Consider the following 13,263-nt stretch of genomic DNA (forward strand, 5'->3'; position numbering starts at 1 on the left):
GTGGTAGCATTCCACTAACTGCCTCCTCAGAGTGACAAAAGCCCGAACATAAATTGTGGCAGGGTAACCTCCGATCAAGCCCATTTTTAACTTCGCTCTTATGGCGTCGGTCGCTAAAATTGGGCCTGACGGGTTACTTCTCCGTTAACTCATTTTTCTTAATTTTTCATTGGTTCTCAAACATCAGCGAGTAAAGGCACCGCAAGCAACCCCTGTCATCCCATTATATTTTGCGATATCTGCGGATCAACCCTATGAGATCTCAAAAGGGATAAACTATCACACGATTCCATTAACAATGGTGCTACTACAATCATCAGGAACACGTCATCTGAGAAAGGCAAATTTCTATAGACTGGCAACTCCAGTTAGGTCAGGAACATTTAGAAATGACAAATCGCTATTTTTGCCAAAATTGATTGTAATCTCGCAATCTGATTGGCTAATTTGCCGTTGTCGATAAGAGTCTAGACAACGCTGCTCGCGTCATGCTCGCGTCAATTTGTCACGAAATGCAATAGCCAATCAGGAACGCTCATTTTGGAAAATAAACCAACCATATTGCGAGAAAGTTATAGACAACGCTTGCTCTTTCTTTGTGTCATGATTTTGGTCACGCTCTGAAATAAACACTTCTTTGGCGTTGAATATTGTGGTAAAACAACAAATTGAAAGTGATTCAGCGTTGTCTGTACTCTTATCGACAACGATATTCGTCATCACAGTGGTTACAATTTGTTGTGCACTCACTCGGCTGCGCCTCGTGACTCCACATCATTTTGACCACTGTGATGACGAATATCGTTGTCGATAAGAGTCCAGACAACGCTGAACCACTTTCGATTTGTTAATTCTATTTTAGTTGCAATCTTTTAAAATAGAGCACAAGTGTTGCAATAATGTGGAAGACTTTAAGTCATTAGAGCGAGTTTCAATCGAGTGCCGTAAAACCAAAACCAACGTAATTACTTTGGCCAATCAAAAAGGAAGGAAACAATCCGGTAAACCAATCAAAACTCGACACAAAGCGCAGGAAAATGTGAATGCGCGAGCCACGATTGGTTTTGGTTTCACTTCTAATTGGTCGAAAAAAGGGCGCGAGAACTTTGAACCAATCCGACTGAGTGAAGTAATGAAAAACCAAAGCAATTCACTAATTACTTTCCACACTCAATTGAAAACCGCTCTAGTCTATTTGAGGGGAACCAAATCAAACGTTGGTTTCTTTTAAGTGAGGAGTAACCGGACTACCCAGACGAGAAACCGCTTGAAGCAGAGAAGGGCACCGACAAATTTGATTCGGTTCCGGCAATCGAAACTTGAACACACAACGATAGGTGGCAAATACTCTCACCATTGCCCCACCACTACCCCTTGGAAAGGAAGTTAGAGATAATAAAAAAAGGCTCGAACATCCCTCTAACCTTGTGGACAAAGGACGTGTGGAGAAGGTGTATCTGAACCTAACAAACAGAGACTGACTGACCTCTTCATAAAACGTGGGGTTTGTACAGTGATGGACCACAGCTGCGTATGCGTGTGTAGTGAATCCAGGACTTCCTTTCTTCTTGTAAATACACTACAAAACCAACAGTTCACTCAACAGTTGCAAAAATCCATTCATACAATAGAAAGCTTACGGTGACAACAACTGGTACGACAATGTAGCATACAGAAGGTGATCCGCAAGTACAGCTGTACAATATACACAAAGTATGGTCTGAATTCCACTGAGTGCACACAGATATAGAAGTTTGAGAACTCCTCGTCAAGTGCTCTGTTCACGTGCACTCTCCCACAGACTATTAAATTTGGCCATTTTATACGAAGTTGCGATGCAGAGCTAGGTCAGAAAACTTCTTTCTTTTCTATACTGGTATTGCCATCGTTTCTTTGCATAAGAGCCTACATATGCGTAGTAAAGAGTTCGATCCTGGCTGTCCGAAGAGTCGTACGGGTACGAATCCTGCTATGTGACAATATTTGAGCACAGTCTCGATCCCAACAACCACGCAATAATCCCCAGGAAGTGAAAAGTAAAATGGTCAAAGATTTTAGTTACCTTCAGAGGTCGCGAATGTTCGTCATCAGAATCCCTGAATTCAATCTTAACGGAAATGTTTCTGGCCTACCGAGGGATAAAAAATATACCATACAAATTTTCTGAGAAATTTCGCTTATCGAAGCCAAGAAAGTATTACTTAACTTCACCTAAATCTAGAAAACCTCTTTCGAATCTACTTTCAACACACTAATTTACATGTAATTTAGTGTGCTGAAAGTAGATGCAAAATATGTTTTCCCGAGGTCAATTCAAGTTGCACTTGTATTTTTACATGTACACGCAAAAATGCGCTCAACAAACATCGTTACAAGTTATTGCCACAAGAATCCGACTTGTAATTACAGGTGTAGCGTTAAACCTGTACAATTTGGTACGTGTAAAATTCAATAAAAGTTTTACTGGAGTCAGACTCGTGTCTTTACAAACGTCCAAATAATAATAGTTAATTGTTATTAATTATTACAAGTGCAAATTACAAGTCATAAGTTACTTGTAAGATTAACATACGACTTGTAGGAAACGTATTTCCAAATTTTAATAAGTCATCGTCGAGCGAAGGAGAACTTGATGAACCATTGAGTCACCGAGCTATTCGGCACCCTAGAATATTTGAGGAAAGACGGTTGTTTGACCTTGAAAATCCACGTGAATTGCGGGAGAAATATCGCCTCTGTCGAAGCATTCGAGTATTTACTTGCAGCACTGGGCAAGCAGCTTGAAAAAATAAACCTTGTGCAACTGGAACTTAAACATGTAGTCTCCACGCGTATCCAAGCTACGTTACAATCGTAAAGCGACAGATGTACATTACAATTGTATCGTGAACCGGGCTACACGTGTAAATTTAGAAAATCTTCTATTGAATTTATTAATTTACAAGTTGGACTTTACACGCGTAATTTACACGAGTAAAAACTAGACGTGTAGCTTTAATTTCTTATTGAATTCACAAGTATTAAAATTGACTATAGAAACTTAAGTCTACTTATCTTTCATTCTCCATGTTAGATAGTTATAATAATGATTGGGAAGCAGAAATTTTGAAAAATCATAAGACTCTGCGCGGTCGGAAGTATTCGTTTATTCACAATCCAGTTGGTTTTTTTTTATTGTTTTGGGCAGTTTTTGAGCAACATTGAGAACATAAAAGCTAATGCCAAATCATCTTTCGGTTTTTATGAATGGCTTCGAAAGCATAATAAACCTTTTATTCCTCAAAATGTTCTTTTAGCGAGTAGTTAATCAGGGCTTGAAATTGCGACCAATATAGTCGCATTTGCGACTGAATTTTTTCCCTTTGCCCTTTCCAAACAAAAGTGTTACCACTTTGAAAGTGGGGCGCCTGTGAACTTGCTTGATTTCTAAGCGCACTTCCACTATCAACAAAACATACATTTTACATTTACATTTAGAATCCAAATTTACCTTGGAGAAAACCTTTTGGTTACTGTAGTTGAGTGAAAGTGGATAAACATAGAGGTTATTAACGTAGGCAGTGTGTGGATGAGCGGCCTCTGGGCATGATTGACAGAATTCCTCCACCTCAACTGTTGGCCGAATGACTCCAGATGATTCATCCCACGGTTTTATGGGAACCAGTGATGACGTCAGACAATCTGTCAACAAAAAATAAGTATGTCTCGATAGTCGTCGTCGCAAAGTACAGCAACGATGCAGCTCAACAAGGTCGAACCGAAAGCATACTACGGCGTCTCTGGCAGCCGCTATACGGTCCATGCATGACCTTGGAGCACAGCTTCGAGCACAGCTTACAGCCAGCCGGAATCAGCTTTATGCTGGTTTTTGCTGAGGGAGGAAAACCGGGAATCCCAGAGAAAAACCCTCGAAGTGGACACAAACTCAACCCACTTATGGATGTCGGGTCCGGGAATCGAACCCGGGCCACATTCCGATCTTACTGTTATACAAAGGTTTCTACAGAGATGCTACAAGAGGCGTTATACGTCGGCCAATTATAACATATATGAACTTTTGGAGAAAAGCGACAGACGCCTTTTTTGTAGCCTCAAACGCGATTATCATCCATTAAAAAGCTTGCTCCCAAGGTACAAAGACCATACTGTAAACCTTCGAAGGAACTCCATTGTCAGGCCCTGCATTAACACTGAACGTTTTAAAGAGAGCTTTTTCAATAGACTAATTTTTAAATATAATCTAGCTGTGTAAATACCCCATATGAATTTTAATCAATTTAATCTTTTTTATTCATCTTAATCATTGTAATTTTTACTGCAACATCAGACATGTAATTTTATCGGATGCTTTTATTATTATTATTATTTATTATTATTATTATTATTATTATTATTATTATTATTATTATTATTATTATTATTATGCAGTATGTAGTACGTAAGTATGCTTACAAATATAAGTAGGAAAAGGCACTATTGTGTAACAATCCCTACTGTTAAACCTATTTACAAACCAATTGGTAATAACTAACGAACCAACATTTGAGAAAGGAACAAGAGTTTATATTCCTTAATAACTCGTCGAAACCTTGAATGACCTTGCTATGTTTAGGGTGTACGATAAAACTGCCTTCTGCATATTAAACAAAACCTGGTTCCCTCTATCCAAACCTAAAAACTTCCTAACTTTCTCCGCCGTCTCCATAGAGTAGCCTCCTAGTACATCAACTATCACATTAAACTGTGTGATAGTGTGGCCGGGGAACTGTTGGCGCATCTCCCATCTCAACGGCGCATACTTGTCAGTTTTCTCCTGTTCCTTCTGTTCTCTGTTGGAAACCCAAGGGCAGCTCATCTCAATAAGGATCACCTTCTTCTCCTTTCTGTCCGCAATTCTCGCATCAATTCTGTTAGCCCTGACTTCCGTATTTTCAGCAAATACTGGGACATCCCAGTACGCGTACGCTCGGTCATTCTTGTACTCGGGTTTAGGTGAGACTGGAGAGTGCCAAGGGGGGATACACTGGATAAGATCTAAGTCTTTCAGGAACTCGAAGAAAAGGATTTTCAAGCCTGCATTGTGTCTCTGCATGTACTTAGTCTGTGCCAAGACACCACATCCGCTAATCACGTGGGCCATAGATTCAGGCCCTTTTCCACACATACGACACGTGGTATCCGAGGTGGTCAGCGTCTTCGTCTTGCTCTGGTGGTACAGCTTAGTGGGGAGTAATTGCTGGTATATTATTATTATTATTATTATTATTATTATTATTATTATTATTATTATTATTATTATTACTAGGGGTAATCGAAGCTTAGGCGAGTGCGTTCGATGTTTGTAGGGCGGTACAGGTTTGTTACAGGTAGCAACTGAGGGGGGAGGGTGGATGATTCGTGCGATAAGGAAATGTTATTACAGTGGAACTCCCCCGGCCCAATACAACGATCCTCGATATAACGATATCCCCGGTAAAAAGATAAACATGCTATGTCCCGGCAAAAGTTACAGTAAAATGTATGGGACAGAACCCCGATATAACGATCTTCAATATAGCGATATTCCCGATATAACGCTGAGTTCTTAGCGTAGCGAGCGTAAAATCTTCCCCGATATAACGATATTACAGCATCAGTACACAGATACAACTTCAAATGTTTAAGTTTTGTTTAATTTTGTTTCGCTTTCACGATTCATACCAGAGACATTGTAGTGTAACCTTGATAACGTCTAATGCTTTGCAAATTGTGAGTCATTTAATACTCATTACAAGTTTATTTAAACAATATGTACAGTAGTAAAAAAGTTCATGTTAATTCTCCCCCCATATAAAGATATTTTCTTTTATTTTAAGGCAATATCGTTATATCGGGAGTCTCGTTATAACGATACCTCGATATAACGATCTAATTCCGCTGTACTGCATCTATGAACGTGACAACTTGTTAGACGTAATCATTAACTATTTAACCCTAACCCAGCTACTGAAAATTACTCTAAAACTTTTACTTGCAAGTCTTTTCAGCTTGTGGTATTAAAGACCTAAGATTACTTTTCTGTGCTGAACGCTGGGACACAATAAATTCAGTTTGTTGATTTCAATGCCGTAAATATCACAAGTCATGCTGAAATGGCACCGACGAGCGTCATATCTCGGTAGATTTACTTTGTGGCACAACGGCCGCCAAGCTTAACAACTCGGTTGATTTACTTTGTGGCGCAACGGCCACCGAGCAAAACAACCCAGTTTGATGCAAGCGCGAGGAGTCGCACACATTTTCCAAGGACAGTGACGAACCATGCTTAATCCAAAGTAAAATTTTACCGACTTCAGTTAACAGACCTTCAGCAATCTTTCAGCTCTTTTCAACGATGAACGATGGAAGATTATCACACCTCACCAAACGCTAGAATAATGAACTCCGACGACGCACGAATCACCACGTGCGTTAGTTCGTCAAAGTGAGGCAAAACGTCACCAAGCTCCTCAAAGCGAGGCAAAAGTGTGTCGACGACGAAAATGCAATCTCGAAAAAACTTCCCTTACAACACAAATTAGGGTTTGCGTTCGAGGTATGGAAGGATCCTAGCTCAACTGTTTTAGCAGTGATGTGGTATTTTTATAGCTCAGTTAGTAGAGCATCGCAGTGGCATCGCAGAGGTCATGGGTTGAAATCCCGATGAAGCCACCTGAAATTTTCTGGTGTCTATAAATGGCAGTTGCTTATGTTGACCGGATAAGTGTGATGATCACTTCACTTTTTTCGTAGTGATAATCCAACCAAAAAATCCATCATGTAATAGGGAAATAACACGAACAGCATGTTATTAATTAGCGATGAAATTGCCTGGCACGGTTCGCGCAGTGTTGAGTGAATTCGCCCTTCTAGTACAAATCAGTGCACGCCTTTTCAATGGAAGCTCCGCTTCGACTACGTATGAATGGCCGTGTGATATACATTTAAGGTACATACCAATTGGACAAGGTTTTTGAAGTAGAGTAAACGTCTTTTGTTTTTAAATTAACGCATCCATAACATGAGTCCCCAAGGGCAAACGGTTTGGGTTCTTCAACATCCCCCTGTAACATCTTATGCCAATATAGACATATGATTGTTCTACTTCACCCCAAAGACTAAAAATTCATTCAACTTTACAAAAAAAAAAAAGTCATCACTTGGCGTAACAATTCCTGAGTTTCCTTTATACAGGTCCCGCCGGCCAGGGAATTTCATAAATATATTCAAGCATACTGTACTCCTCAATGGACCCCTTACTTGTTATTCTTTCACTGTAGGTCTTGACAGAGATTTTTAAAGTGCCGGGTATCAGTTGTTGTTTAAATTTCTCTCTCCTAAAATTGACAAAAAGTTAAAAGTTAAGCAATCATTGATGCTCGTGAGATCTTTTTCTAATGTTATCAGTGAATTTGTAGCATTTCTTAGGAATAGTGACCCTTCCATTACAGATTCTTTTTGACGTCGAATCCTACAGAAATTCCACTTCAGCTCCATACTTTCTTTTCTGTTTGGATTTGTTGTGAGCCTCCTGTTGCTTCGTTTTTTTCAGTAATGCTCAAAATGGTCGCAAGAGACTCGATCCCAAATGACAAGGTTCGTGCTGGATTTTGAAGAAAAAATTTCAGGAGTATTCAAGGAGTTTTCAAGAACCAGAAATTGAGTTTTCAAGGAGTAATATTTTTATGGAGATTTCTATGCCATACATCGTGTTTCAGTGTTTTCTCTGCTGAAAAAGAGGAGCCTACACTGATATTCTTTCCCACATCCTGCAAGTTAAGTGCATGCACAGGCATTTTAATTTTTGCATTAATCTTTCCCCAATAGTCAATTTGATCAATTTTTGAGATGTCTTGTCTTTAACTTAGCGTGATCTTCATTTTCTCTTCGCGTGATGCAATCTCTACAACTTTCACCTAAGCAAAAATTCAAGCAGTTTTCAAGCACTTTCCCACAAAATCCTTTTTTTCAAGGGGTTTTCAAGTGCCCTTGAAGTCCAAAATTAAATTCCAGGGCTTTTCAAGCACTTCAAGGAGTAGCACGAACCCTGAAAAAATGTCCCTTTGTTTTTTTTAGTTGATAGTCTGGGACTACAGCCATGCTGAGAATGGTCACAAGAAACCAAGGCTGCTGCCTAACAGGAGCCCGGTAGCCTGGGGCTCCCAAAGAATAGTTCTGGGTGCCTTTACTTTTGACAGCAACACCTTTCACTTCATATGTTGGGCTCCTAAGTTCTCAGTGTTTAGCTCTGAGGGCCCCTTTAAAATTTTCTTAGGCAGCAGCCTTGAACTCTCCCAATTGATGTCCCCTGTCTCCAGTCTTTTATTACATTACAATTTATATAATAAGATCTACAATGCATGCATTTTGATTTGTTCTCACCCTATGCTCTTCTAGGGGACAGACACAGTTGATGTCATCATCAAAAACGTTTAATTCTTTATTATATAAAACAAATAGATCATTCCAATGATGATGTCGCAGTTGCCACATGAATCTTTTCCATGATAAATCACAGATAACATCAAAATGTAGAAAGAACAAAAGGAGTGGCACACAAGGCGATAGTCGAGTGTGTTATTGATGTTCTATTACTGAACTGACTCATGGCAACATTGGAATCTATTAGTTACTACATGTAACATCACTGTAAACACTGCTCTTAAATTTCCAAAAATAACATATGACAAAATGAAAAGAAAAGAGCAGAGACAAAATGAGAAACACATAAACGAAAATAAAGAAAGCAATAACTAATTCCAGTTTAATCAAATCTTTCCACTCTCATTTTGATAATTAATTATTGTTTCTGTCATTAATTTCTGGTCACAATGGCTCTAAACTTACGTGACACTGTAATTTGTCAGCAGTTTAATCATTTCATCATCCCTGTCCTGCAAAACAAAAAAGCCTAAATTTACGGATCAAAGGAACCCTAAAATACATTCAAAGCCGCTTCATCCTCTGTCCATGAGAGAATCTGAACAATTACTATGGCCATTTACTCTGAGCGTAAGTTTTGGATTTCAATTTCCACCATTACCCGTGTTCAAAACTGACCAATTGGACCTCAGAGGGTTGGATCCAGGAAAAAGTGACGTCAAAGGCTCACTCTGTAGCTTAAAATTTCAGCGTGCGAATGCAGCTTATCATATACATGCAAAACGCAAGTTTAAAAGTCTGAAAGTCCAAAACTCCTGTGTTGCATTTTAATTCTCTGGCATACACACGCATTGCATTATTAAACTAGAGAGCCTTTGACGTCATTTTTCTCCTCGATACAGCTCTCTCAAGAGCTTAAATTTAGTAATGGCAGACCATTAAATAGCAAAATTCCAGTTAAAATAATCAGGTGTCTTTTTGAAATCAAGGCTTAAACGTTTGGTCGCTTAGTGCTTAGTTAACATAGTTTTGAAATCCAAAGAAAAATAAGAATTGATATTTTGGTCACAGAGGCACTTTAAGTGCAAGAAAAGGGGCAACTTGTGTGGGCAAGATAGCAGTTGCTCAATAGAAGTTTTTCAGTTACAGCTGTTCATGCATATTCTGAAAGAAGTGAATAGAGGAATAAAGGTGTTCATTCAAACAACAGAAACAACAAAAAGACTGCCAACCTGTTTGTAAATTGATGAAATCTCACTGCTGTCCAGTTCCCCCTCAGTATTGAACAATGGTCTAAAAAAAGAAAGCAAAACAAAAAACAAGAAAATTTTATGCATTTTAACAATACTGAAGTCAGGGACCACGCCCTTCTAGTAGGTTTTCAACAAATGCAGCAACAAACTCAGTTATATAAAGGGACACATACTTAAGCAAAATAAGTGCCCATCACTTTCCTTTCTTTGGATAGAAAATTGAACTTTAGGTGAGAATGCAATTCAAAACCAAAACTTAATCATAATTCCATCCTTGTTAGTGTATGTTAACCCTGAGAACATTTGAAAATACTCAGGATAGCAAAATGGGACATAACATGACTCAACTACTAATCAAAACAACAGAGGGCAAATTTGGTAGCTGCAAGCAGTGGCAAAAAGGTTGAGACACTGAATTGAAAATTCACCTCTTCTCCCTAAAATCCCTTTCCCGTTCAAAAGAAAGGTCCCTTATCCGATATGACTCAGTTCATGCATAAGGTAAAGGTAAAGGTACACGTTATTTAACGTCGGAAGTTCCTTTACTCTCTAGAGAGTATTCTCCCAGGAAGCCGATGGTGCACTCATTTTACCCCCCTCTTTCCATCAGTGGTCTGTTTTAACGGTATCTAAAGCTACTTAGGCTACACTGAAAGGAAAGAAGTCGAAACAAGGGGTCATGTGGGATCCGGGGATCGAAACTCGGGACCTTATGCACCAAGGCCGCGCACTAACCGACTGTGCCACCCTTGCTCCTTAAAATATTGGACAAGTTCTCTATATCCAGCCTCCATACATTTCCAAAATACACAAGCTGAGTCAGGTTATAATGTTTCTTGCTGTTGACAATCCATCTTACAAAACAAAAACAGAACAAAAACCTTGAACAGTGCCAACGTATACAATGTACCTTCTGGTCATAAGTAGCGCTAAAAATTAATACTGTAATGTTCTATGCTTCATTGATAAGGCGTTTGACTAAAATACAGTTGTACATTGTAAAGTTGTATGACCTTCTGATGACCGGGTCACCTTTACCAAATAGTTGATTCAACTCAACTTGTGTAGATTAGATAACCCTCTTGACCACAAGGACGAGAAGATCTGGTTATTTTTGGTTGTGGTAACAAAGTGATTGAAGTTATTTCTCATCAGTTATTTAGAGACACCAAGTGTCGAATTGCCTAGAGTCCTGCACTAGTAAGTTTGATGTTCTAACGAAAGAGCCACCTACATTGTACTTCAGAGTTGGTGTGATGTCTGTAATGAATTTTACCAACTTAATAAAATTAACGTAGATGTAGATATAGACTCACCTCGCAGTCCATCCGAATGGCATGCCATGTTGTCCAAGGCTCTTGCAGCAGATTTCAGCTAGTTTGTGTGCTTTCTGTGAAGCTTTTTTGAATTTTGTCTCCAGACTTGAGGTATGCTTCAACACAGGAACCGATACTGCCCTGTAAGACTTTCTCTATTCTGACCACCAAATAAACCTCTTGGTTGGGATCAGTTATGGAGAATATTGCCTAATCAAATATCAATAATACAGAAACAGCTCATTATTTTTTGTTTGATCACGTTAGATGCTGCTATATTGTGTTGGTAAATTTACAGAGTTGAGTTGTCAAGACAAATACAGATTTTACTCTGTCTCAAGACAGACGATTAATTTTAGTTGTCAATGGGAGACGCTTCATGGATGAATGGGTTAAAAGCCCAATTTCCAGTAAGACAAGCACTGGTCCATAAATATATATGTAGGCACAACACTTAAGCCTACCTTTCATATGTCGGGAAAATCTCAGACGATTGGGGATTTCGCAGTTCCCCAAGCATCCCCGATTTTGCCGACTAATGAAAACCATAAATCGCAGACATCCCCGATAATTCTGGGATGGTTGGGGATGAATCGGGAAAATAGAAAGCATTTCTATTTTCCCTACGTGTCCCAGATTTTTGAGATCATCGGCGATCATTCCCGACATATGAATTTGTACTTTCAGCGACATTGGCGATGGTTCTTAGCTCGTTACCAATCCTCTAAATTGCATGTTTCAATTATTGCCGCACTTTCCATTTTCCGCCAAAGTCACTATCGGGAGAATCTAGGACAAGCATCTGGCGATTTTCCGATATTTCAGCAAAATCTGGGACTGTGAAATCCCAGATCGTCTGGGATTTTCCCGACATATGAAAACTAGGCTTACATGAACGCATTGTATATACAAGTGCAAATTAACGTTTACGATGCAAGCAACATACAAGAAATCAACATGAGCTGCATTATTCTGTCTGATTTCTAACAAGTGAGAGCAGGGGCAACACACATGTACACCCTGTAAGTGCTGACATATACATGTAAAATATGCACAAGACTCCACCTGTTCTCGAAATTAGTTGGTACAGCTGTAACTTGCTGCATTGCAGCAACTATTAACTTTAATGGCTCTCTATGCATGCCCTAATAATTATTATGCTAGGGTGTCTTGAATTCCCATTTCCTGATCCCCCATTATATTTTAAGTTTTTACCTTCCTGGGACAGCTGTACTCCACCTCCTGACTTTCAAACTCACTGTGGTTAACATTGCCATTTGTGTGACCATTCTCAATCAGGTCTGATCCTCGAAGCATGTCTATTGTAGATCCATCATTGAGATCACAGTGAAAATCCTCAGAAATGTTTATTCCCTTTTTGGCATCAAACAAAGAAATAGAACTAAAAAATGGTTCAATCTTAACTTCATTTCCATTGGCTACAGTTCTCAACAAACGAAACTTGAGATCCTCACATTCCACCACCACACGCATACCATTTAATGTTCCTGAAACACTTCTGCGTCAATCCTCGCATCATCATAATTTACACAGGTACAATTATTATCCAAGTCATGGACAAGAGAAAAGAGTTTCTTTCTTCCATCCTTCCTTCTCTTTGCATTCAACACCTCTGTTTCTTTGGAAAATTCAAGAAGTTCTGGATGCTTACTACCCTTAAGACTTTCTCGAAAAGACTGATGGAGTTTTGGCCCTTTTAATTTGCCATTATCACACTGAAAGGTGAAGTCTTTGCACCGGTGTCCATATCAATTCCCGTAACTTTACACAATTATGCTGTTATCCATGAGTCCATTTCAGACTGGCTGTCAGCAACCAAACTGTACAGTTTGTCTTGGATGTGAAGCTCAAAACCATACATTCGTCCTTTTACCCCCTGAAAAGATGTAACAAAGACAAAAATTAATAATTATAAGTGACTGTCCAGATGAAAAGGATGCAGCAGTACGTGTCTAGCCATAATGAGAAGTAATAGCTAAAACAGCAATAACTTCTCACTACTAATATTGACATTAAGGGAAGGCTTTAGCTCTTGAATGAACAAAGTCTCTTTAATTTTGCAGTGAAAGTCAGTTTTTCCGGACGCTAAAATTTCAAAGTGATCCCATTTAATGTCGTGGCCAGTGGTTTTCACATGATCAGCAATGCTGATGAATGGTCACTTTTAGCTAGGGCCTTGAAATGTTCTGTTTTTCTGTCGTGGAGTCTTCGTTTTGTTTTGCCAATGTAGAATTCATCGCAGTTCCAGCAGACAGCTTTATAGACGACCTTGG

At 39.1% G+C, this 13,263-nt stretch overlaps 1 pseudogene; it reads right to left on the reverse strand.

Moving 5' to 3' along the window:
* The window catches only part of LOC138030891 (dedicator of cytokinesis protein 11-like), a 72,564-nt pseudogene extending 59,614 nt beyond the window's left edge, over positions 1 to 12,950 (reverse strand).
* Between the last annotated feature and the right edge of the window lie 313 nt (positions 12,951 to 13,263).

Source organism: Montipora capricornis, chromosome 13, assembly GCF_036669925.1.
Source record: "Montipora capricornis isolate CH-2021 chromosome 13, ASM3666992v2, whole genome shotgun sequence".
NCBI classification, from domain to species: domain Eukaryota; kingdom Metazoa; phylum Cnidaria; class Anthozoa; order Scleractinia; family Acroporidae; genus Montipora; species Montipora capricornis.